This window comes from Schistocerca gregaria, chromosome 3 (genome assembly GCF_023897955.1).
Source record: "Schistocerca gregaria isolate iqSchGreg1 chromosome 3, iqSchGreg1.2, whole genome shotgun sequence".
NCBI classification, from domain to species: Eukaryota; Metazoa; Arthropoda; class Insecta; order Orthoptera; family Acrididae; genus Schistocerca; species Schistocerca gregaria.
The window spans coordinates 59,447,176-59,474,758 of NC_064922.1; the positions used below are offsets into that span (position 1 = coordinate 59,447,176).

A 27,583-nucleotide genomic window follows, 5' to 3' on the forward strand; every position below is an offset into this window, starting at 1 on the left:
TTTTAGACCAATATTGGATACTTATAATTGTGGTTGATTTTTACTTTTAATTGGTTGTATAACTATATTTATGGCTGGATTGGGCGCTAATTTTGAGTTTGATTTAAAGAAGATTATTGCTCTTTCTACTTTAAGACAACTTGGTTTAATAATAAGAATTTTGGCTATAGGTTATCCAAAGCTTGCATTTTTTCATTTATTGGCTCATGCTTTATTTAAGGCATTATTATTTATATGTGCAGGTTCAATAATTCATAATTTGAAGGATTCTCAGGATATTCGTTTTATAGGATCAATTGTTAATTTCATACCTTTAACTTCAGTTTGTTTTAATGTTTCTAGTTTATCTTTGTGTGGAATACCTTTTTTAGCGGGATTTTATTCAAAGGATTTAATTCTTGAGATGGTTTGTTTAAGATGAATTAATTGTTTAATTTTTTTTCTTTATTTTTTTTTCTGGTTTAACTGCTTCTTATTCTTTTCGTTTGTTTTATTATTCAATATCTGGTGATAATAATTTTTATTCTAGATTTTCTTTTGATGATAAGGGTTATTATATTTCATTTGGAATAATTGGTCTATTGTTTGTTGCTGTTTTTGGTGGTAGTCTTTTATCTTGATTAATTTTTCCTATTCCTCATGTGATTGCTTTACCTTATTATTTAAAGTTTTTAACTATTACAGTTGTTATTTTAGGTGCTTATTTAGGTTATCTTATTTCTAATTTTGATTTTTCTCATAATTTATTTTCTTTAAGTATACTTTCTTTTGTTAGATTTGCTGGTTCTATATGATTTATACCTTTTCTTTCAACTAAGTTTATTAGATATATTCCTTTAAAAATAGATTATTATTCATCTAAGTCATTTGATTATGGTTGAGGTGAATTACTTGGTGGTCAAGGTTTATATAGATTATTTATTTATGTAATTGGTTATATTCAAGGTTGATATGATTCTAATTTCAAGATTTATCTTTTAACTTTTATTTTTTGAATATTTATTTTGGTAATATTGTTTTTCGTTTACTTAAATAGCTTATAATTAGAGCGTGACACTGAAGATGTTAAGGAAGTATTTTTACTTTTAAGTATTTATAAATATAGATATATTATTTTTACAGTGAAAATGTAATGTTTTATTTAAACTATATAAATTTTAGAAATGTTAACGGAGTTTAACCGCTAATATAAAAAGTTAGCAGCTTTCATATTGGCTTTACATTTCCTTAATTGGAACTATTATAGTTCAATTATATTATTAACAGTAATATGCCTCTTTTTGGCTTCAATTAATAAGAATAAGGGTAGTACATACCAATCTTCCAGGTCGAAACTGACTGCAATATTTCGCTTCTTATTCTATTTAAGGTTGATTGATAATATCAATACTTTTTGAATGCAACCCAAATGTTATATTTAACTACAACCCTTTATTCTGCTCATTGTAATGCTCCTTGGTTTCATTCATGGTATAGTCCTCCTAATAGAACTAGAATAAAAAATATTGTTGATACTGTTCAGATTATAATGTCTGAAGTTTTAAAAATAATTACAATTGGTAGAATTAGTGCAATTTCTACATCAAAAATTAAAAAGATTACTGCGATTAGGAAGAATCGTATTGAGAATGGTATTCGTGCTGATCTTTTTGGATCAAACCCACATTCAAATGGTGATCTTTTTTCTCGATCATTAATTAATTTTTTTGATAGTGTTGTTGCCAGGATTATAACAATTATTGGAATAATAAATCTAATGAAAACTCTTGTTGATAGAATTAGAATTGTTTTCTTGATTTATATCAAGCTTTCTGATTGGAAGTCAAATGTACTATTTATACTAGAAAAACAATTATCTACCTCATCAATAAATAGAGATATATAAGAATAATCATACTATGTCTACGAAGTGTCAGTATCATGCTGCTGCTTCAAATCCAAAGTGATGTCTTGGTGAAAATTGATTTATTGAGTGTCGAAGTAGACATGTTGATAAAAAGATTGTTCCAATAATTACGTGTAAACCATGGAATCCTGTTGCAACAAAGAATGTTGATCCATAAACTGCATCTGCAATGGTAAAAGGTGCTTCTCAATATTCATATGCTTGAAGTATTGTAAAGTATAGTCCTAATAACACTGTGAAGAATAATCCTTGTAGTGCTTGAGTATGATTAGATTCCATTAAACTATGATGTGCTCATGTTACTGTTACTCCTGATGCTAAAAGAATAGCTGTATTAAGTAATGGAATTTGTATAGGGTTAAAGGGTTGAATTCCTATTGGAGGTCATAGTATTCCTAGTTCAATTGTTGGTGCTAATCTTCTTCTAAAGAATGCTCAAAAAAAAAGAAACGAAAAATAATACCTCTGATGCAATAAATAAAATTATTCCTCATCGTAATCCAATTGATACAAATCCTGTATGTAATCCTTGATATGTTCCTTCTCGTACTACATCTCGTCATCATTGAATTATAGTTAGTAGGGTAATTCCAAATCCAATTATGAATAAGTTAATATTAAATAGGTGGAATCATTTTGCTAGTCCTGATACTAGGACTATTGCTCCAATTGCTCCTGTTAATGGTCAAGGTCTATAGTCTACTAAGTGGAATGGGTGGTTTGAGTGAGTTGTTAACATAGGTTTAATATACTTCTCTAGAATATAGAGTTCTTAGAATTGAGAAAACATAGGCTTGAATTATTGCTACTGCTGATTCTAGAATTAATAGAAGTATTTGTCCAATAATTAGTAATGAGATTAAGTTTATTGCTATAGATGGTCCTGTGTTTCCTAATAAGGTTAATAATAAGTGTCCTGCAATTATATTTGCTGCCAACCGTACTGCTAATGTACCTGGTCGAATAACATTACTAATTGTTTCAATTAGTACTATAAATGATATTAATGCAGGCGGTGTACCTTGTGGTAAAAGGTGTGTAAATATATGATTAGTATGGTTAATTCTTCCAAATAATATAAATCTTAGCCATATAGGTAGGGCAATTGCAAATGTTAATGCTAAATGTCTTGTTCTAGTAAAAATATAAGGGAATAATTCTATGAAATTGTTAAATAATATTATAATAAAAATTGAGATGAAAATGAATGTTGTTCCATTAAATGATTTTGGTCCAAGAAGTGTTTTAAATTCATTATGTAAGGTTAAATTTAGTTTATTTCAGATAATGTTAATTCGTGATGGTGTAAGTCAAAATAGTGATGGGATTAATAATAGTCCTAGAAATGTTCTAGTTCAATTTAATGATAAATTAAAGATGTTAGTTGATGGGTCAAATGTTGAGAATAGATTTGTTATCATTTTCAATTTAAGTTTTTTATTTCAATTGTTCCTTTTTCTGCTCTTTTAATAAGGTTAGGTTTAAATGAGAAGAAGTTTATTTGATTAAACAAGATTAATGTAGCTGAAAATATAATGAATAGTGAGAATCATATAAGAGGGGATATTTGAGGGATTTGGATATAATTTCCCCATCAGAAGTAGTCGTTAATTTACTATTATTTGGTTTAAGAGACCATTACTTACTTTCAGTCATCTGATGAATTTCAAGGTGTACTAATTTTTTTTAGTTACTTTAGATTGACACTCTAATGTTATTTATTTTAACTAACTCCTTAAATTATCTTAGATAATCACTTAATAAATAAATTTACTGAAGTTCTTTCAATTACAATTGGTATAAATCTGTGGTTTGCTCCACAGATTTCTGAGCATTGTCCAAAGAATAATCCAGGTCGATTTATTGTGAATGTTCCTTGATTTAACCGACCTGGCGTTGCATCAATTTTAACCCCTAATGCAGGAACTGCTCATGAGTGTAGAACATCTGATGCTCTTGTTAATACTCGTACTTCTGTATTTATTGGTAGGATTGTTCGGTTATCTAAATCTAGTAGTCGGAATCCATCATTTTCTAGGTCTTGTTCTGGTGTTATATAAGTGTGAAATTCTACGTCTATGAAGTCTGAATATTCATATCTTCAATATCATTGTCGTCCAATGGTTTTAATTGTAATTATTGCATCTACTGAATCATCAAGTAAATATAATAGTCGTAATGATGGAAGGGCAATAAAAATTAATGTAATTGCTGGTAAAGCTGTTTAGATTGTTTCAATTAAATGTCCATGAAGTATATTACGGTTAGTATAGGCACATCATAGTTTAATGGAATCTAATCATACTCAAGCACTACAAGGATTATTCTTCACAGTGTTATTAGGACTATACTTTACAATACTTCAAGCATATGAATATTGAGAAGCACCTTTTACCATTGCAGATGCAGTTTATGGATCAACATTCTTTGTTGCAACAGGATTCCATGGTTTACACGTAATTATTGGAACAATCTTTTTATCAACATGTCTACTTCGACACTCAATAAATCAATTTTCACCAAGACATCACTTTGGATTTGAAGCAGCAGCATGATACTGACACTTCGTAGACGTAGTATGATTACTCTTATATATCTCTATTTATTGATGAGGTAGATAATTGTTTTTCTAGTATAAATAGTACATTTGACTTCCAATCAGAAAGCTTGATATAAATCAAGAAAAACAATTCTAATTCTATCAACAAGAGTTTTCATTAGATTTATTATTCCAATAATTGTTATAATCCTGGCAACAACACTATCAAAAAAATTAATTAATGATCGAGAAAAAAGATCACCATTTGAATGTGGGTTTGATCCAAAAAGATCAGCACGAATACCATTCTCAATACGATTCTTCCTAATCGCAGTAATCTTTTTAATTTTTGATGTAGAAATTGCACTAATTCTACCAATTGTAATTATTTTTAAAACTTCAGACATTATAATCTGAACAGTATCAACAATATTTTTTATTCTAGTTCTATTAGGAGGACTATACCATGAATGAAACCAAGGAGCATTACAATGAGCAGAATAAAGGGTTGTAGTTAAATATAACATTTGGGTTGCATCCAAAAAGTATTGATATTATCAATCAACCTTAAATAGAATAAGAAGCGAAATATTGCAGTCAGTTTCGACCTGGAAGATTGGTATGTACTACCCTTATTCTTATTAATTGAAGCCAAAAAGAGGCGTATTACTGTTAATAATATAATTGAACTATAATAGTTCCAATTAAGGAAATGTAAAGCCAATATGAAAGCTGCTAACTTTTTATATTAGCGGTTAAACTCCGTTAACATTTCTAAAATTTATATAGTTTAAATAAAACATTACATTTTCACTGTAAAAATAATATATCTATATTTATAAATACTTAAAAGTAAAAATACTTCCTTAACATCTTCAGTGTCACGCTCTAATTATAAGCTATTTAAGTAAACGAAAAACAATATTACCAAAATAAATATTCAAAAAATAAAAGTTAAAGATAAATCTTGAAATTAGAATCATATCAACCTTGAATATAACCAATTAAATAAATAAATAATCTATATAAACCTTGACCACCAAGTAATTCACCTCAACCATAATCAAATGACTTAGATGAATAATAACCTATTTTTAAAGGAATATATCTAATAAACTTAGTTGAAAGAAAAGGTATAAATCATATAGAACCAGCAAATCTAACAAAAGAAAGTATACTTAAAGAAAATAAATTATGAGAAAAATCAAAATTAGAAATAAGATAACCTAAATAAGCACCTAAAATAACAACTGTAATAGTTAAAAACTTTAAATAATAAGGTAAAGCAATCACATGAGGAATACGAAAAATTAATCAAGATAAAAGACTACCACCAAAAACAGCAACAAACAATAGACCAATTATTCCAAATGAAATATAATAACCCTTATCATCAAAAGAAAATCTAGAATAAAAATTATTATCACCAGATATTGAATAATAAAACAAACGAAAAGAATAAGAAGCAGTTAAACCAGTAGAAAAAAAATAAAGAAAAAAAATTAAACAATTAATTCATCTTAAACAAACCATCTCAAGAATTAAATCCTTTGAATAAAATCCCGCTAAAAAAGGTATTCCACACAAAGATAAACTAGAAACATTAAAACAAACTGAAGTTAAAGGTATGAAATTAACAATTGATCCTATAAAACGAATATCCTGAGAATCCTTCAAATTATGAATTATTGAACCTGCACATATAAATAATAATGCCTTAAATAAAGCATGAGCCAATAAATGAAAAAATGCAAGCTTTGGATAACCTATAGCCAAAATTCTTATTATTAAACCAAGTTGTCTTAAAGTAGAAAGAGCAATAATCTTCTTTAAATCAAACTCAAAATTAGCGCCCAATCCAGCCATAAATATAGTTATACAACCAATTAAAAGTAAAAATCAACCACAATTATAAGTATCCAATATTGGTCTAAAACGAATTAATAAATAAACACCAGCAGTAACAAGAGTAGAAGAATGAACTAAAGCAGAAACAGGAGTAGGAGCTGCTATAGCAGCAGGAAGTCATGAAGAGAAAGGAATCTGAGCTCTCTTAGTTATAGCTGCTAAAACAATTAATATAGTAATGAGCTTTATTTCAAAAGAATTAGAAATAAAATCATAATAATAAATATAATTTCAACCACCAAAATTTAACATTCATGCAATAGAAATTAAAATAGCAACATCACCAATACGATTAGAAAGTGCAGTTAATATACCAGCACTATAAGATTTTACATTTTGATAATAAATAACTAGACAATAAGAAACTAAACCTAAACCATCTCAACCTAATAAAATTCTAATTAAATTAGGACTAATAATTAAAAAACCTATAGAAAGAATAAATATTAAAACAATAATAATAAAACGATTTATATTCTTTTCACCAGATATATAATCCTCTCTATAATAAATAACCAAAGAAGAAATATATATAACAAAAGATATAAAAATAAGAGATATTCAATCCAAAATTAAAGTTATAACAACTATAGAACCATTTAAATTGAAAAGCTCTCACTCAACAAAAACTCTATAATCAATTATTAAATAATAAATACCTAAAATAAAAATTATAGTTCTCGAAATAAACAAAGAAAAAAAACTTAAAGAACAAATAGAAAATAAATTCACGGCCTAAGATGAAAAACTTCATATCATTGATTCCACAAAACAATATTTTTAATTGAAATACTTAAGCAAACTAAACAAAGAAATATTCACCCTTTAAACAGAGAATATTTAAAGGCAATCAATGTAAAAGTAAAAGATGATATTCACGAAAATAACCAAGAGAACAAGTATAAACACCAGAATAATAATTCCCATGCTTAGAATAAGAATATATATACAAAGTATAAACAGCTCTAAAAAAAGATAAAAAAATCAAAGCAAAGAATCTAAAAGAAGATCAAGATATAATTCTATTTAATAATCTAATTTCACCTACCAAATTTAAAGAAGGAGGAGCAGCCATATTTGATGATCTTAAAAGAAATCATCATAAAGCCATTCTTGGCATCAAATTAATTATACCCTTGTTAATTAATAATCTTCGTCTACCTAAACGTTCATAAATAATATTACATAAACAAAATAAACCAGAAGAACATAAACCATGACCAACCATTAGAGAAAGAGAACCTACACAACCTCATCAATTCATAGTCATCAATCCACCAATAACCATTCTTATATGAGCAACAGAAGAATATGCAATTAAAGACTTTAAATCAACCTGACGAAAACAAATAAATCTTACAATAACACCCCCAGATAAACCTAAAGACAATCAAAAATAATTAAACTTTAAACCCAAATAAGAAATAACCTTTATAACACGAAAAATACCATAACCACCTAACTTTAATAAAACACCAGCAAGAATTATTCTACCTGAAATAGGGGCCTCTACATGAGCCTTAGGAAGTCATAAATGAACCAAAAACATAGGTATCTTAACTAAAAAAGCCAAAATTATAAATACATAAAACATAAAATAATAAGAACCAAAATCAACCAATAAAGGAAAATATAAAGTATTAGAAAAATCATAAACCTTAAATAAAACTAATAATAAAGGTAATCTAGCAACCAAAGTATAAAAAATTAAATAAACACCAGCCTGCAAACGCTCAGGTTGATAACCCCAACCCAAAATTAAAAGTAAAGTAGGAACTAATCTAGCCTCAAAAAAAATATAAAAAGAAAGAAGACTTAATCTAGCAAATGAACAATAAAGCATAATTATTAAAATCAAAACCATAAAAACAAAAAAATTAGAATGATATGAACTTAAATAAACTGAACCTCTAGCAGTGATTATTAAAGAACAAATCCAAAAACTAAGTAAAATTAAACTAAAAGAAAAATAATCAATACCAAAATAATATCTAATTATATTCAAATCAGCATATGAATAAACACAAATTATAAAAACAAAACCCGACAGAAACATTAAAGAATGAACCAACCATCAACAATTATTTAATAAACAAAGAGGGATCAAAAAAATAGTTATAAATAAATACTTTAACATAAAGATAAACCAAAAGAATTAAAAAAATCATTACCATGAGAACGAATTATTGAAACTAAAATAGAAAGACCTAAAGCACCCTCACAAACAGAAAAAACTAAAAAAATAACAGGAAAAAAATAATCATAATCAAACTCAATAAGAAAAACAATAACTAACATAAATAAAGAAAGAACAATTTATTCTAATCTCAAAAGAACCATTAATAAATGTTTACGTTTAGAAGAAAAAACATAAACACCAGCAAAATAAATCAATAAAGAAGTAAAAATAGAGAATATAAACATTAGTTTTAATAGTTTAAAAAAAACGCCGGTCTTGTAAACCGGAAATAAGTCCAGCCCCCACTTTTAAAACTTCAGAGGTGGAAAAGCTTCCATCATCGGTCTCCAAAACCGGTATTTTAAATAAACTAACCCCTGAAATGATCAAAATAATAATTATATCATTATCAAATGTAATAAATATTAATTTTATTAAATTAAGACACCCAATATCAATAATGCTTTTTATTATCCTTCAAACCTTCCTAGTTGGATTAATAACAGGAACAATAATAGAAAGATATTGATTATCATATATTTTATTTTTAACATTTCTTGGTGGTATACTAGTATTATTTATTTACATTACAAGAATTGCATCAAACGAAATATTTCAGCCTAAATCAATCACTATAATTATTACATTAATAATGTGAGTATTTATCATATTAATATTAATTATTCTAGATATATCTATATTTATAGACTTTTTCAAAAACACCGAAACTATAAATATTGATAATTCAATCAATTATCAAGAAATAACAATATCTTTAGAAAAATTATATAATAGACCAACATTCATTATTACAATAATAATAATAATTTATTTATTTTTAGCACTACTAGCAGTTGTTAAAATCACCAATATTAATCAGGGACCTATTCGTAAAATAAGATAATTACTAATGAATAAACCCTTACGATTAAGACATCCTTTAATTAAAATTATTAATAACTCTTTAATTGACTTACCTGCCCCAACAAATATTTCATTTTGATGAAATTTTGGATCCCTATTAGGGTTATGTTTGGTAATTCAAATCGTAACTGGACTATTTTTATCTATACATTATACATCAAATATTGAAATAGCATTCAGTAGTGTAGTACACATCTGCCGAGACGTAAATAATGGTTGAATTATCCGAACCTTACACGCAAATGGAGCATCTATATTTTTTATTTTTATTTACTTACATGTAGGACGGGGAATTTACTATGGATCTTATATATATATACATACCTGAATAATTGGTACAGTGATTTTATTTCTAGTTATAGCAACTGCATTTATAGGATATGTCTTACCCTGAGGCCAAATATCTTTTTGAGGTACAACAGTAATTACTAATTTATTATCAGCAATCCCATACTTAGGAACAGATTTAGTCCAATGAGTATGAGGAGGATTCGCTGTTGATAATGCAACATTAAATCGATTCTTCACATTCCATTTTGTATTACCATTTATTATTGCTGCTATAGCAGCAATTCATTTATTTTTTCTTCACCAAACAGGATCTAATAATCCTCTTGGACTAAATGGAGATATTGAAAAAATTCCATTCCATCCATACTTTACCTTTAAGGATTCTATTACATTTGTAATAATAACATCATTATTAATTATACTATGTTTAATTAATCCTTACCTATTAGGAGATCCAGATAACTTTGTACCTGCCAACCCATTAGTAACACCAGTTCACATTCAACCAGAATAATATATCCTATTTGCATATTAAATTCTACGATCTATCCCTAATAAGTTAGGAGGTGTTATTGCATTATTTTTATCAATTAGAATCTTAATAATTTTACCGTTTTATAATAAAACACCATTCCGAGGCATTCAATTTTACCCTATTAATCAAATTTTATTCTGAATTATAGTAGTTGTTGTATGCTTACTAACGTGAATTGGTAAACGACCTGTTGAAGAACCTTATATTATAACAGGTCAAATCTTAACAATTATTTACTTCACATATTTCTTAATTAATGTCCATGTCGCAAACGCATGAGATAAATTAATTAAGGAATAAAGTTAATTAGCTTAGGAAAAGCATATGTTTTGAAAACATAAAATTAGAAGTTTAACTCTTCTATTAACTTTTCTCAAAAAATTTCACTAAACAAATGAGATAAATAAAATCTTTAAACCAACAAAGAAAATAAAAAAATTCAAAGATAAAGGTAAAAAACTTTTTCAAGCTAAGTACATTAATTTATCATAACGGAACCGTGGTAATGTTCCACGAACCCAAATAAAACCAAAAGATATAATAGCAAGCTTAATAAAAAATATAAAAGAATAAAAATCACCACCCAAAAAAATTAAAGCCAATAACATTCTTATGAAGACAATTCTAGTATATTCAGCTAAAAAAATTAAAGTAAAACCACCCGCACCATACTCAATATTAAATCCTGAAACTAACTCAGATTCCCCTTCAGCAAAATCAAAAGGAGTACGATTAGTTTCAGCTAAGCAAGAAGCAAAACAAGCTAAAGCTAAAGGAAAAGAAATAATAATAAATCAACAATAAAGCTGATAGTTTTTAAAATCAAACATATTAAAACTACCAATTAAAATAATTAAAGACAATAAAATTAAAGCTAAACTAACTTCATAAGAAATTGTTTGAGCAACAGAACGAAGAGAACCTAATAATGAATAATTTGAATTAGAAGATCAACCAGCAATTATAACAGTATAAACACCTAATCTAGTACAACATAAAAAAAATAAAAATCCATAAGAAAAAGAACACATATAAGTTAAATAATGAAAAATTACTCAAACGGCTAAAGAAATCATTAAATTAAAAACAGGGAAAAAATAATAAAGTAGGTAATTAGATATAATAGGAATTGGCTGCTCCTTACAAATTAACTTAATAGCATCTCTAAATGGCTGAGGAATTCCAACAAAACCTACCTTATTTGGACCCTTTCGAATCTGAATATAACCTAAAACCTTACGCTCTAATAAAGTTAAAAAGGCAACACTAATTAAAACACAAATAACCAATAAAAGAAAATTCAAAATAAATATAAATAAATCATAAAGTATCAATACTATTTGTAGAAAAAATCTACATAAATGAATTCTAAATTCAACACATTAATCTGTCAAAATAGTAAATAAATTAATATTAATCAATATAACAAAAATTATTTTAACCATATGGTCCTTTCGTACTAATATGGATTAACAATCTTAGGATAGAAACCGACCTGGCTCACGCCGGTCTGAACTCAGATCATGTAAGAATTTAAAGGTCGAACAGACCTAATCATTGGGCTCCTGCACCCAAAATTTTTCTTAATCCAACATCGAGGTCGCAATCTGCTTTGTCGATATGAGCTCTCAAAAACAATTACGCTGTTATCCCTAAGGTAACTTAATCTTATGATCATAAATTATGGATCAAAATAACAAACATAAATAAATGATATAATAATGAAGAGTTTATCTATTCTTCATGTCACCCCAACAAAACATCATCATTAAATATAGAAAGACAAACAAAAAACTATATAAAAGTAAAATGTCAAGCTCTATAGGGTCTTCTCGTCCTAAAGAAGAATTGAAGCCTTTTGACTCAAAAGTTAAATTCAAAAATTTATTAAGAGACAGTTGATTTCTCGTCAAGCCATTCATTCCAGCCACTAATTAAGAGACTAATGATTATGCTACCTTTGCACGGTCAAAATACCGCGGCTCTTTAAAAATACGCTCAGTGAGCAGGCCAGACCTCAAAATATAAACAAGAGGACATGTTTTTGATAAACACTCGGAAATCAGTTTTGCCTAGTTCCTTATAATAAGTTCACAAGGTAAAAATTTCATACAAATAAATATACTAATTCTATCATTATTACAAAAATTTTAAAATTAAATTAATAATCTTAATAAAAAACCTAAAATATTTATAAAATCAAAATAAAAAATAATGAACTAAAACGTAATCTTAAAGATAGCTGGTTTAAAGCTTACTATTATATTTCTATAAAATAAATTATAGGTTATTAACTTCAAAGCTTATCCCTTAAAGAATAAATAAGTTAATATTTTTACTTAAAAAATTAAATAAAAACAAATAACTTTAAAAAATTAAATTTTTTCTTAAGAAACTAGATATCTTGGGAAACGATTAACATCTCATTTCTATAAATAATTTAATAATAATTATGATACATTAACTATAAATTATTTATAAATCAACCCAAATCGAGACAAGTAAAATAAATACTAAAATTTTGATAAACCCTGATACAAAAGGTAATATAAATAAAATCTACTTAAAAAAATTTAAAATAATATTTCATAAAACACTTACATTACCAATAAACTATAATTTAAAAAATCAATTCTATAAAATATACTAAGACAAAAATACAATAAAATTATTTAAATTAAATAATTAAATAAACAAAAAATAAATATAATAAAATAAATAATCAAGATATCCTGATTTGCACAGAAAAATTTTCAGTGTAAATGAAACACTTTACTAATAAGTTATATCTTGAAACTCTTCCTAGATACACTTTCCAGTACATCTACTATGTTACGACTTATCTCATCTAAATTGAAGCTACTTTAAAATAAAATAGAATAATCAATAATGAGAGCGACGGGTGATGTGTACACATCTCAGAGCCAATATCAGTTAAATTAAATAAATTAAATTACTATCAAATCCACCTTCATTAACAGTATTTCACTATCAAATCCGTTATAAACAAAAATCTATTGTAACCCACCTCCTCTTAACTATAAGCTGCACCTTGACATGAAATATTTTATAATTATAAATCTTGAGAATTATAACTCTAAAAAGATTCTCTGATAACGGAGATATACAAACAAATAAATTAAGTAGAGTAAATCGTGTATTATCAATCATGGGGTAGGTTCCTCTGAATGGAATGAGATACCGCCAAATTCTTTGGGTTTAAAGACCTTAACTAATAGTACCCTGGTAAATATAATTAACATTTAAAATAATAGGGTATCTAATCCTAGTTTATTATTTAAATTTCACAGATTCATAAAAAGGGCCACAAATAAATTTTAACATTTCATCTTACAAATTTATATTTCAACCCTAATAATATAAACAACTGTTTTAACCAATAATATTCACTTGTATCAATCGTATAACCGCGGCTGCTGGCACGAATTATGCCGATACTAAATCAATTGCTAAATCCAAAATCACTTGATAATTAAATCAAATTACTGCAAAAAGAACATTTAGTCTAACAAAACTTACATATAATACAAAGAAAAAGTGAATAAACAAGCAAGAATAAAACTTTTAAAAATAAAAAATAAGAAAATTTTAAATCTATTAATTCAGGAAAAAATAAAAGATTCAAATATTTAAAGAAAAAAAAAGAAAAAAACCACAAACATTAACAAAAAAAAAAGAAACGCCCCTATGTATGACCACAACAACTTCTCCATTATATATAATTAAAGATTAATATGGAACATGTATAGCAATAAATGTATTATATTCTTTCTTATTTAATCTTTCTTTTCACTAATAAATAAAGAAAGATTAAATAATATAATAAATATATTTTATACAATTATGTAATTTAATATAATATGTTATTAATATGAATTCTTTTTTTTATATTAAGTTAACTTTCATATATATTAGTTAAATAATCTTATTATAGATAATTTACATAATTATATTATTATAATTAATATAATTATTTATATTAATTATAATATTTTATATTTAAATTAATAATTTTATTTATTATATCCAATTATAATAATATTAAATATTAAATTACATATTATTATATATATTATATTATAATAACCTATTTTAAGCTAAAAACATAAGTAGCTATAATCCTAGGTAAATAATTGCATTAAAATAATCAATTGATAATGGTAAGATGAACTTATAATACTTTAATTTCAATTAAATGTAATATATTAATATAAATTATTTATTATATATATATATATAAAAAAAATAATATGAGCAGGATAAATTAATCCTAATTAAACAAAATAATACATAAAAGAATTTCAAAAAAAAACTTTCGATTTATATATTAAATAAATGAAGTGCCTGATTAAAGGGTTACCTTGATAGGGTAAATAAAGTAAATAAAATTACCTTCATTAAAATTACATAAGATAGAATTAAACTACCTCCTTTAGTATCAAAAACTAACGTGCATCATACACCTTAATGTAAAAAGGTAAGCTAAACAAGCTAATGGGTTCATACCCCATTTATAGAGGTATCAATCCTCTCCTTTTTAATGACCAACAACTCTACAAAACTTCTCTTCCTATCAACATTAATGATAGGAACGATCCTGTCCATTTCATCAAATTCCTGATTTGGGGTTTGAATAGGACTTGAGATCAACTTACTTTCATTTATTCCGCTCCTAACAAGAAAAAAAATATAATAATAAATGAATCATCAATTAAATATTTTATTGTCCAAGCAATAGCATCGACAATATTATTATTTTCAATTTTGCTGATTCAAATAAAATATCCCATGGGATGGGAAACAGAATTTATCCCATCAATAATAATTAGATCTAGACTATTATTAAAGATTGGAGCTGCACCTTTCCATTTCTGATTTCCAGAAGTTATAGGAGCATCAAGATGAAATAATTGTTTAACATTAATAAACATGACAAAAAATCGCCCCAATAATGGTCTTATCTCATTGTATTCAATTAAGAACTTTTATTTGAACAATTATTATCTTAAGAATTATTATTGGGGCAATAGGAGGTTTAAATCAAACATCCTTACGACAACTTTTAGCATATTCATCAATCAGACATCTAGGTTGAATAATTAGATCATTAACAGTCAGAGAAAACATCTGAGAACTATACTTCATTATTTACTCACTATTAAGATTAATTATAGTTTTATTATTTAAGCAAATAAATTTATTTTTCATAAATCAAATTTATTCAGCCAGAAATATAAAAACCGAAATTAAATTCATAATATTCTTATCTTTATTATCTTTAGGTGGACTACCACCATTCCTTGGATTCTTACCAAAATGAATTGTAATACAATCATTAATAGAAAACAATATAACAACTATTATAACTATTATAGTTGTATTAACTACAATTACACTCTACTACTATATACGTATTAGATTCTCAGCTCTAATTATATCATACACAGAAAATTCGTGATCTATAAAGATAAAGTCCCAAAAATCAAGAATCATTCTTCCTATGACAGTAATAATTTCAACAATAGGATTGATTTCAACATCAACCTTAATTTCATTATACTAAGGACTTAAGTTAATCAAACTAATAACCTTCAAAGTTATAATTAAAAGAATAATCTTTTAGGCCTTAGTAAAATTTTACACCTCTAGAATTGCAGTCTAGAATCATAATTGAATATAAGACCTAAATATGATAAGAGAGAAAACATCTCATAAGTAGATTTACAGTCTACCACCTAAAATTCAGCCATCTTACCGCAAAAATGATTATTCTCAACAAACCATAAGGACATTGGTACTTTATACTTCATATTTGGAGCATGAGCAGGAATAGTAGGAACATCAATAAGAATACTTATTCGTGCTGAACTTGGCCAACCCGGATCTCTAATTGGGGATGACCAGATTTATAATGTTATTATTACAGCTCACGCATTCGTAATAATTTTCTTTATAGTAATACCTATTATAATTGGTGGATTTGGTAATTGACTTGTTCCACTAATAATTGGTGCACCAGATATAGCATTTCCACGAATAAATAATATAAGTTTTTGATTACTACCACCTTCACTAACCCTTCTTCTTACATCTTCTATAGTAGATAATGGTGCTGGTACAGGATGAACAGTTTACCCTCCTCTAGCAGGAGCTATTGCACACGGGGGTGCATCTGTAGATCTAGCTATTATTTCACTGCACTTAGCAGGTGTATCATCTATTCTTGGTGCAGTGAATTTCATTACAACAGCAATTAATATACGATCAGAAAGTATAACTTTAGATCAAACACCTTTATTTGTATGATCTGTAGCTATTACAGCATTACTTCTCCTTCTTTCACTTCCAGTTTTAGCAGGAGCTATTACTATATTATTAACAGATCGAAATTTAAATACATCATTCTTTGACCCTGCAGGAGGGGGTGACCCAATTCTATATCAACATCTATTTTGATTCTTTGGACACCCAGAAGTTTATATTTTAATTCTACCGGGGTTCGGAATTATTTCACATATTGTATGTCAAGAAAGAGGAAAAATTGAATCATTTGGAACATTAGGTATAATTTATGCTATACTGTCAATTGGACTAATAGGATTTATTGTATGAGCACATCATATATTTACAGTAGGAATGGATGTTGACACACGAGCATATTTTACATCAGCAACAATAATTATTGCTGTACCTACAGGAATTAAGGTATTTAGATGATTAGCTACATTATATGGAACTAAATTCAAGTTCAATCCACCATTATTATGAGCTCTAGGATTTATTTTCCTATTTACAATTGGTGGATTAACAGGATTAGTATTAGCAAATTCATCACTTGATATTGTATTACATGATACATATTATGTAGTAGCCCACTTTCATTATGTATTATCTATAGGAGCAGTATTTGCAATTATAGGAGGTGTCATTCAATGATATCCACTATTTACAGGATTAACTATAAATAATACATGATTAAAAATCCAATTTACAATTATATTCATTGGAGTAAATTTAACATTCTTTCCTCAACACTTCCTAGGATTAGCAGGAATACCTCGACGATACTCTGACTACCCAGACGCATATACATCATGAAACGTAGTATCAAGAATTGGGTCTACAATTTCTATTGTAGGAATCATTATATTCATTGTAATTATATGAGAAAGAATGATTACAAACCGAGCAATTATATTTAGAGCTAACATATGAAGATAAACAGAATGACTACAAAATAACCCTCCTGCAGAACGTAGTTACTCAGAATTACCATTGATCTCTAGATTCTAATATGGCAGATTAGTGCAGTAGATTTAAGCTCTACAAATAAAGGTTTGACCTTTTATTAGAAAATATTTATTAATGGCAACATGATCAAATTTATCTCTTCAAGATGGAGCTTCACCATTAATGGAGCAATTATCATTCTTTCATGATCATACTATGGTCGTATTATTATTAATTACAGTAATTGTAGGTTATGCCCTAAGTTATATATTATTTATTGCCTATACTAACCGTAATATACTTCATGGACATTTAATTGAAACAATCTGAACAGCTTTACCAGCAATTACATTAATTTTTATTGCCCTTCCATCATTACGACTATTATATTTACTTGATGATTCAGTAGATGCAATAATTACAATTAAAACCATTGGACGACAATGATATTGAAGATATGAATATTCAGACTTCATAGACGTAGAATTTGACACTTATATAACACCAGAACAAGACCTAGAAAATGATGGATTCCGACTACTAGATGTAGATAACCGAACAATCCTACCAATAAATACAGAAGTACGAGTATTAACAAGAGCATCAGATGTTCTACACTCATGAGCAGTTCCTGCATTAGGGGTTAAAATTGATGCAACGCCAGGTCGGTTAAATCAAGGAACATTCACAATAAATCGACCTGGATTATTCTTTGGACAATGCTCAGAAATCTGTGGAGCAAACCACAGATTTATACCAATTGTAATTGAAAGAACTTCAGTAAATTTATTTATTAAGTGATTATCTAAGATAATTTAAGGAGTTAGTTAAAATAAATAACATTAGAGTGTCAATCTAAAGTAACTAAAAAAAATTAGTACACCTTGAAATTCATCAGATGACTGAAAGTAAGTAATGGTCTCTTAAACCAAATAATAGTAAATTAACGACTACTTCTGATGGGGAAATTATATCCAAATCCCTCAAATATCCCCTCTTATATGATTCTCACTATTCATTATATTTTCAGCTACATTAATCTTGTTTAATCAAATAAACTTCTTCTCATTTAAACCTAACCTTATTAAAAGAGCAGAAAAAGGAACAATTGAAATAAAAAACTTAAATTGAATATGATAACAAATCTATTCTCAACATTTGACCCATCAACTAACATCTTTAATTTATCATTAAATTGAACTAGAACATTTCTAGGACTATAATTAATCCCATCACTATTTTGACTTACACCATCACGAATTAACATTATCTGAAATAAACTAAATTTAACCTTACATAATGAATTTAAAACACTTCTTGGACCAAAATCATTTAATGGAACAACATTCATTTTCATCTCAATTTTTATTATAATATTATTTAACAATTTCATAGGATTATTCCCTTATATTTTTACTAGAACAAGACATTTAGCATTAACATTTGCAATTGCCCTACCTATATGGCTAAGATTTATATTATTTGGATGAATTAACCATACTAATCATATATTTACACACCTTGTACCACAAGGTACACCGCCTGCATTAATATCATTTATAGTACTAATTGAAACAATTAGTAATGTTATTCGACCAGGTACATTAGCAGTATGGTTGGCAGCAAATATAATTGCAGGACACTTATTATTAACCTTATTAGGAAACACAGGACCATCTATAGCAATAAACTTAATCTCATTACTAATTATTGGACAAATACTTCTATTAATTCTAGAATCAGCAGTAGCAATAATTCAAGCCTATGTTTTCTCAATTCTAAGAACTCTATATTCTAGAGAAGTATATTAAACCTATGTTAACAACTCACTCAAACCACCCATTCCACTTAGTAGACTATAGACCTTGACCATTAACAGGAGCAATTGGAGCAATAGTCCTAGTATCAGGACTAGCAAAATGATTCCACCTATTTAATATTAACTTATTCATAATTGGATTTGGAATTACCCTACTAACTATAATTCAATGATGACGAGATGTAGTACGAGAAGGAACATATCAAGGATTACATACAGGATTTGTATCAATTGGATTACGATGAGGAATAATTTTATTTATTGCATCAGAGGTATTATTTTTCGTTTCTTTTTTTTGAGCATTCTTTAGAAGAAGATTAGCACCAACAATTGAACTAGGAATACTATGACCTCCAATAGGAATTCAACCCTTTAACCCTATACAAATTCCATTACTTAATACAGCTATTCTTTTAGCATCAGGAGTAACAGTAACATGAGCACATCATAGTTTAATGGAATCTAATCATACTCAAGCACTACAAGGATTATTCTTCACAGTGTTATTAGGACTATACTTTACAATACTTCAAGCATATGAATATTGAGAAGCACCTTTTACCATTGCAGATGCTGTTTATGGATCAACATTCTTTGTTGCAACAGGATTCCATGGTTTACACGTAATTATTGGAACAATCTTTTTATCAACATGTCTACTTCGACACTCAATAAATCAATTTTCACCAAGACATCACTTTGGATTTGAAGCAGCAGCATGATACTGACACTTCGTAGACGTAGTATGATTATTCTTATATATCTCTATTTATTGATGAGGTAGATAATTGTTTTTCTAGTATAAATAGTACATTTGACTTCCAATCAGAAAGCTTGATATAAATCAAGAAAAACAATTCTAATTCTATCAACAAGAGTTTTCATTAGATTTATTATTCCAATAATTGTTATAATCCTGGCAACAACACTATCAAAAAAATTAATTAATGATCAAGAAAAAAGATCACCATTTGAATGTGGGTTTGATCCAAAAAGATCAGCACGAATACCATTCTCAATACGATTCTTCCTAATCGCAGTAATCTTTTTAATTTTTGATGTAGAAATTGCACTAATTCTACCAATTGTAATTATTTTTAAAACTTCAGACATTATAATCTGAACAGTATCAACAATATTTTTTATTCTAGTTCTATTAGGAGGACTATACCATGAATGAAACCAAGGAGCATTACAATGAGCAGAATAAAGGGTTGTAGTTAAATATAACATTTGGGTTGCATTCAAAAAGTATTGATATTATCAATCAACCTTAAATAGAATAAGAAGTGAAATATTGCAGTCAGTTTCGACCTGGAAGATTGGTATGTACTACCCTTATTCTTATTAATTGCAGCCAAAAAGAGGCGTATTACTGTTAATAATATAATTGAACTATAATAGTTCCAATTAAGGAAATGTAAAGCCAATATGAAAGCTGCTAACTTTTTATATTAGCGGTTAAACTCCGTTAACATTTCTAAAATTTATATAGTTTAAATAAAACATTACATTTTCACTGTAAAAATAATATATCTATATTTATAAATACTTAAAAGTAAAAATACTTCCTTAACATCTTCAGTGTCACGCTCTAATTATAAGCTATTTAAGTAAACGAAAAACAATATTACCAAAATAAATATTCAAAAAATAAAAGTTAAAAGATAAATCTTGAAATTAGAATCATATCAACCTTGAATATAACCAATTAAATAAATAAATAATCTATATAAACCTTGACCACCAAGTAATTCACCTCAACCATAATCAAATGACTTAGATGAATAATAACCTATTTTTAAAGGAATATATCTAATAAACTTAGTTGAAAGAAAAGGTATAAATCATATAGAACCAGCAAATCTAACAAAAGAAAGTATACTTAAAGAAAATAAATTATGAGAAAAATCAAAATTAGAAATAATATAACCTAAATAAGCACCTAAAATAACAACTGTAATAGTTAAAAACTTTAAATAATAAGGTAAAGCAATCACATGAGGAATAGGAAAAATTAATCAAGATAAAAGACTACCACCAAAAACAGCAACAAACAATAGACCAATTATTCCAAATGAAATATAATAACCCTTATCATCAAAAGAAAATCTAGAATAAAAATTATTATCACCAGATATTGAATAATAAAACAAACGAAAAGAATAAGAAGCAGTTAAACCAGTAGAAAAAAAATAAAGAAAAAAAATTAAACAATTAATTCATCTTAAACAAACCATCTCAAGAATTAAATCCTTTGAATAAAATCCCGCTAAAAAAGGTATTCCACACAAAGATAAACTAGAAACATTAAAACAAACTGAAGTTAAAGGTATGAAATTAACAATTGATCCTATAAAACGAATATCCTGAGAATCCTTCAAATTATGAATTATTGAACCTGCACATATAAATAATAATGCCTTAAATAAAGCATGAGCCAATTAATGAAAAAATGCAAGCTTTGGATAACCTATAGCCAAAATTCTTATTATTAAACCAAGTTGTCTTAAAGTAGAAAGAGCAATAATCTTCTTTAAATCAAACTCAAAATTAGCGCCCAATCCAGCCATAAATATAGTTATACAACCAATTAAAAGTAAAAATCAACCACAATTATAAGTATCCAAAATTGGTCTAAAACGAGTTAATAAATAAACACCAGCAGTAACAAGAGTAGAAGAATGAACTAAAGCAGAAACAGGAGTAGGAGCTGCTATAGCAGCAGGAAGTCATGAAGAGAAAGGAATCTGAGCTCTCTTAGTTATAGCTGCTAAAACAATTAATATAGTAATGAGCTTTATTTCAAAAGAATTAGAAATAAAATCATAATAATAAATATAATTTCAACCACCAAAATTTAACATTCATGCAATAGAAATTAAAATAGCAACATCACCAATACGATTAGAAAGTGCAGTTAATATACCAGCACTATAAGATTTTACATTTTGATAATAAATAACTAAACAATAAGAAACTAAACCTAAACCATCTCAACCTAATAAAATTCTAATTAAATTAGGACTAATAATTAAAAAACCTATAGAAAGAATAAATATTAAAACAATAATAATAAAACGATTTATATTCTTTTCACCAGATATATAATCCTCTCTATAATAAATAACCAAAGAAGAAATATATATAACAAAAGATATAAAAATAAGAGATATTCAATCCAAAATTAAAGTTATAACAACTATAGAACCATTTAAATTGAAAAGCTCTCACTCAACAAAAACTCTATAATCAATTATTAAATAATAAATACCTAAAATAAAAATTATAGTTCTCGAAATAAACAAAGAAAAAAAACTCAAAGAACAAATAGAAAATAAATTCACGGCCTAAGATGAAAAACTTCATATCATTGATTCCACAAAACAATATTTTTAATTAAAATACTTAAGCAAACTAAACAAAGAAATATTCACCCTTTAAACAGAGAATATTTAAAGGCAATCAATGTAAAAGTAAAAGATGATATTCACGAAAATAACCAAGAGAACAAGTATAAACACCAGAATAATAATTCCCATGCTGAGAATAAGAATATATATACAAAGTATAAACAGCTCTAAAAAAAGATAAAAAAATCAAAGCAAAGAATCTAAAAGAAGATCAAGATATAATTCTATTTAATAATCTAATTTCACCTACCAAATTTAAAGAAGGAGGAGCAGCCATATTTGATGATCTTAAAAGAAATCATCATAAAGCCATTCTTGGCATCAAATTAATTATACCCTTGTTAATTAATAATCTTCGTCTACCTAAACGTTCATAAATAATATTAGATAAACAAAATAAACCAGAATAACATAAACCATGACCAACCATTAGAGAAAGAGAACCTACACAACCTCATCAATTCATAGTCATCAATCCACCAATAACCATTCTTATATGAGCAACAGAAGAATATGCAATTAAAGACTTTAAATCAACCTGACGAAAACAAATAAATCTTACAATAACACCCCCAGATAAACCTAAAGACAATCAAAAATAATTAAACTTTAAACCCAAATAAGAAATAACCTTTATAACACGAAAAATACCATAACCACCTAACTTTAATATAACACCAGCAAGAATTATTCTACCTGAAATAGGGGCCTCTACATGAGCCTTAGGAAGTCATAAATGAACCAAAAACATAGGTATCTTAACTAAAAAAGCCAAAATTATAAATACATAAAACATAAAATAATAAGAACCAAAATCAACCAATAAAGGAAAATATAAAGTATTAGAAAAATCATAAACCTTAAATAAAACTAATAATAAAGGTAATCTAGCAACCAAAGTATAAAAAATTAAATAAACACCAGCCTGCAAACGCTCAGGTTGATAACCCCAACCCAAAATTAAAAGTAAAGTAGGAACTAATCTAGCCTCAAAAAAAATATAAAAAGAAAGAAGACTTAATCTAGCAAATGAACAATAAAGCATAATTATTAAAATCAAAACCATAAAAACAAAAAAATTAGAATGATATGAACTTAAATAAACTGAACCTCTAGCAGTGATTATTAAAGAACAAATCCAAAAACTAAGTAAAATTAAACTAAAAGAAAAATAATCAATACCAAAATGATATCTAATTATATTCAAATCAGCATATGAATAAACACAAATTATAAAAACAAAACAAGACAGAAACATTAAAGAATGAACCAACCATCAACAATTATTTAATAAACAAAGAGGGATCAAAAAAATAGTTATAAATAAATACTTTAACATAAAGATAAACCAAAAGAATTAAAAAAATCATTACCATGAGAACGAATTATTGAAACTAAAATAGAAAGACCTAAAGCACCCTCACAAACAGAAAAAACTAAAAAAATAACAGGAAAAAAATAATCATAATCAAACTCAATAAGAAAAACAATAACTAACATAAATACAGAAAGAACAATATATTCTAATCTCAAAAGAACCATTAATAAATGTTTACGTTTAGAAGAAAAAACATAAACACCAGCAAAATAAATCAATAAAGAAGTAAAAATAGAGAATATAAACATTAGTTTTAATAGTTTAAAAAAAACGCCGGTCTTGTAAACCGGAAATAAGTCCAGCCCCCACTTTTAAAACTTCAGAGGTGGAAAAGCTTCCATCATCGGTCCCCAAAACCGGTATTTTAAATAAACTAACCCCTGAAATGATCAAAATAATAATTATATCATTATCAAATGTAATAAATATTAATTTTATTAAATTAAGACACCCAATATCAATAATGCTTTTTATTATCCTTCAAACCTTCCTAGTTGGATTAATAACAGGAACAATAATAGAAAGATATTGATTATCATATATTTTATTTTTAACATTTCTTGGTGGTATACTAGTATTATTTATTTACATTACAAGAATTGCATCAAACGAAATATTTCAGCCTAAATCAATCACTATAATTATTACATTAATAATGTGAGTATTTATCATATTAATATTAATTATTCTAGATATATCTATATTTATAGACTTTTTCAAAAACACCGAAACTATAAATATTGATAATTCAATCAATTATCAAGAAATAACAATATCTTTAGAAAAATTATATAATAGACCAACATTCATTATTACAATAATAATAATAATTTATTTATTTTTAGCACTACTAGCAGTTGTTAAAATCACCAATATTAATCAGGGACCTATTCGTAAAATAAGATAATTACTAATGAATAAACCCTTACGATTAAGACTTCCTTTAATTAAAATTATTAATAACTCTTTAATTGACTTACCTGCCCCAACAAATATTTCATTTTGATGAAATTTTGGATCCGTATTAGGGTTATGTTTGCTAATTCAAATCGTAACTGGACTATTTTTAGCTATACATTATACATCAAATATTGAAATAGCATTCAGTAGTGTAGTACACATCTGCCGAGACGTAAATAATGGTTGAATTATCCGAACCTTACACGCAAATGGAGCATCTATATTTTTTATTTGTATTTACTTACATGTAGGACGGGGAATTTACTATGGATCTTATATATATATATATACATACCTGAATAATTGGTACAGTGATTTTATTTTTAGTTATAGCAACTGCATTTATAGGATATGTCTTACCCTGAGGCCAAATATCTTTTTGAGGTACAACAGTAATTACTAATTTATTATCAGCAATCCCATACTTAGGAACAGATTTAGTCCAATGAGTATGAGGAGGATTCGCTGTTGATAATGCAACATTAAATCGATTCTTCACATTCCATTTTGTATTACCATTTATTATTACTGCTATAGCAGCAATTCATTTATTTTTTATTCACCAAACAGGATCTAATAATCCTCTTGGACTAAATGGAGATATTGAAAAAATTCCATTCCATCCATACTTTACCTTTAAGGATTCTATTACATTTGTAATAATAACATCATTATTAATTATACTATGTTTAATTAATCCTTGCCTATTAGGAGATCCAGATAACTTTGTACCTGCCAACCCATTAGTAACACCAGTTCACATTCAACCAGAATGATATTTCCTATTTGCATATGCAATTCTACGATCTATCCCTAATAAGTTAGGAGGTGTTATTGCATTATTTTTAACAATTAGAATCTTAATAATTTTACCATTTTATAATAAAACACCATTCCGAGGCATTCAATTTTACCCTATTAATCAAATTTTATTCTGAATTATAGTAGTTGTTGTATGCTTACTAACGTGAATTGGTAAACGACCTGTTGAAGAACCTTATATTATAACAGGTCAAATCTTAACAATTATTTACTTCACATATTTCTTAATTAATGTCCATGTCACAAACGCATGAGATAAATTAATTAAGGAATAAAGTTAATTAGCTTAGGAAAAGCATATGTTTTGAAAACATAAAATTAGAAGTTTAACTCTTCTATTAACTTTTCTCAAAAAATTTCACTAAACAAATGAGATAAATAAAATCTTTAAACCAACAAAGAAAATAAAAAAATTCAAAGATAAAGGTAAAAAACTTTTTCAAGCTAAGTACATTAATTTATCATAACGGAACCGTGGTAATGTTCCACGAACCCAAATAAAACCAAAAGATATAATAGCAAGCTTAATAAAAAATATAAAAGAATAAAAATCACCGCCCAAAAAAATTAAAGCCAATAACATTCTTATGAAGACAATTCTAGTATATTCAGCTAAAAAAATTAAAGTAAAACCACCCGCACCATACTCAATATTAAATCCTGAAACTAACTCAGATTCCCCTTCAGCAAAATCAAAAGGAGTACGATTAGTTTCAGCTAAGCAAGAAGCAAAACATGCTAAAGCTAAAGGAAAAGAAATAATAATAAATCAACAATAAAGCTGATAGTTTATAAAATCAAACATATTAAAACTACCAATTAAAATAATTAAAGACAATAAAATTAAAGCTAAACTAACTTCATAAGAAATTGTTTGAGCAACAGAACGAAGAGAACCTAATAATGAATAATTTGAATTAGAAGATCAACCAGCAATTATAACAGTATAAACACCTAATCTAGTACAACATAAAAAAAATAAAAATCCATAAGAAAAAGAACACATATAAGTTAAATAATGAAAAATTACTCAAACGGCTAAAGAAATCATTAAATTAAAAACAGGGGAAAAATAATAAAGTAGGTAATTAGATATAATAGGAATTGGCTGCTCCTTACAAATTAACTTAATAGCATCTCTAAATGGCTGAGGAATTCCAACAAAACCTACCTTATTTGGACCCTTTCGAATCTGAATATAACCTAAAACCTTACGCTCTAATAAAGTTAAAAAGGCAACACTAATTAAAACACAAATAACCAATAAAAGAAAATTCAAAACAAATATAAATAAATCATAAAGTATCAATACTATTTGTAGAAAAAATCTACATAAATGAATTCTAAATTCAACACATTAATCTGTCAAAATAGTAAATAAATTAATATTAATCAATATAACAAAAAATATTTTAACCATATGGTCCTTTCGTACTAATATGGATTAACAATCTTAGGATAGAAACCGACCTGGCTCACGCCGGTCTGAACTCAGATCATGTAAGAATTTAAAGGTCGAACAGACCTAATCATTGGGCTCCTGCACCCAAAATTTTTCTTAATCCAACATCGAGGTCGCAATCTGCTTTGTCGATATGAGCTCTCAAAAACAATTACGCTGTTATCCCTAAGGTAACTTAATCTTATGATCATAAATT

The 27,583-nt window shown here is 26.8% G+C and overlaps 1 long non-coding RNA gene across 1 annotated transcript; it reads right to left on the reverse strand.

The window, feature by feature from the left end:
- Positions 1–9,592: 9,592 nt before the first annotated feature.
- Positions 9,593–26,159, reverse strand: LOC126355110 (uncharacterized). The gene is made up of 2 exons (XR_007565442.1): positions 25,399–26,159; positions 9,593–9,780 (listed from the first exon to the last, which is right to left on the reverse strand). It is a non-coding gene; the product is annotated as an uncharacterized LOC126355110 (long non-coding RNA).
- Between the last annotated feature and the right edge of the window lie 1,424 nt (positions 26,160–27,583).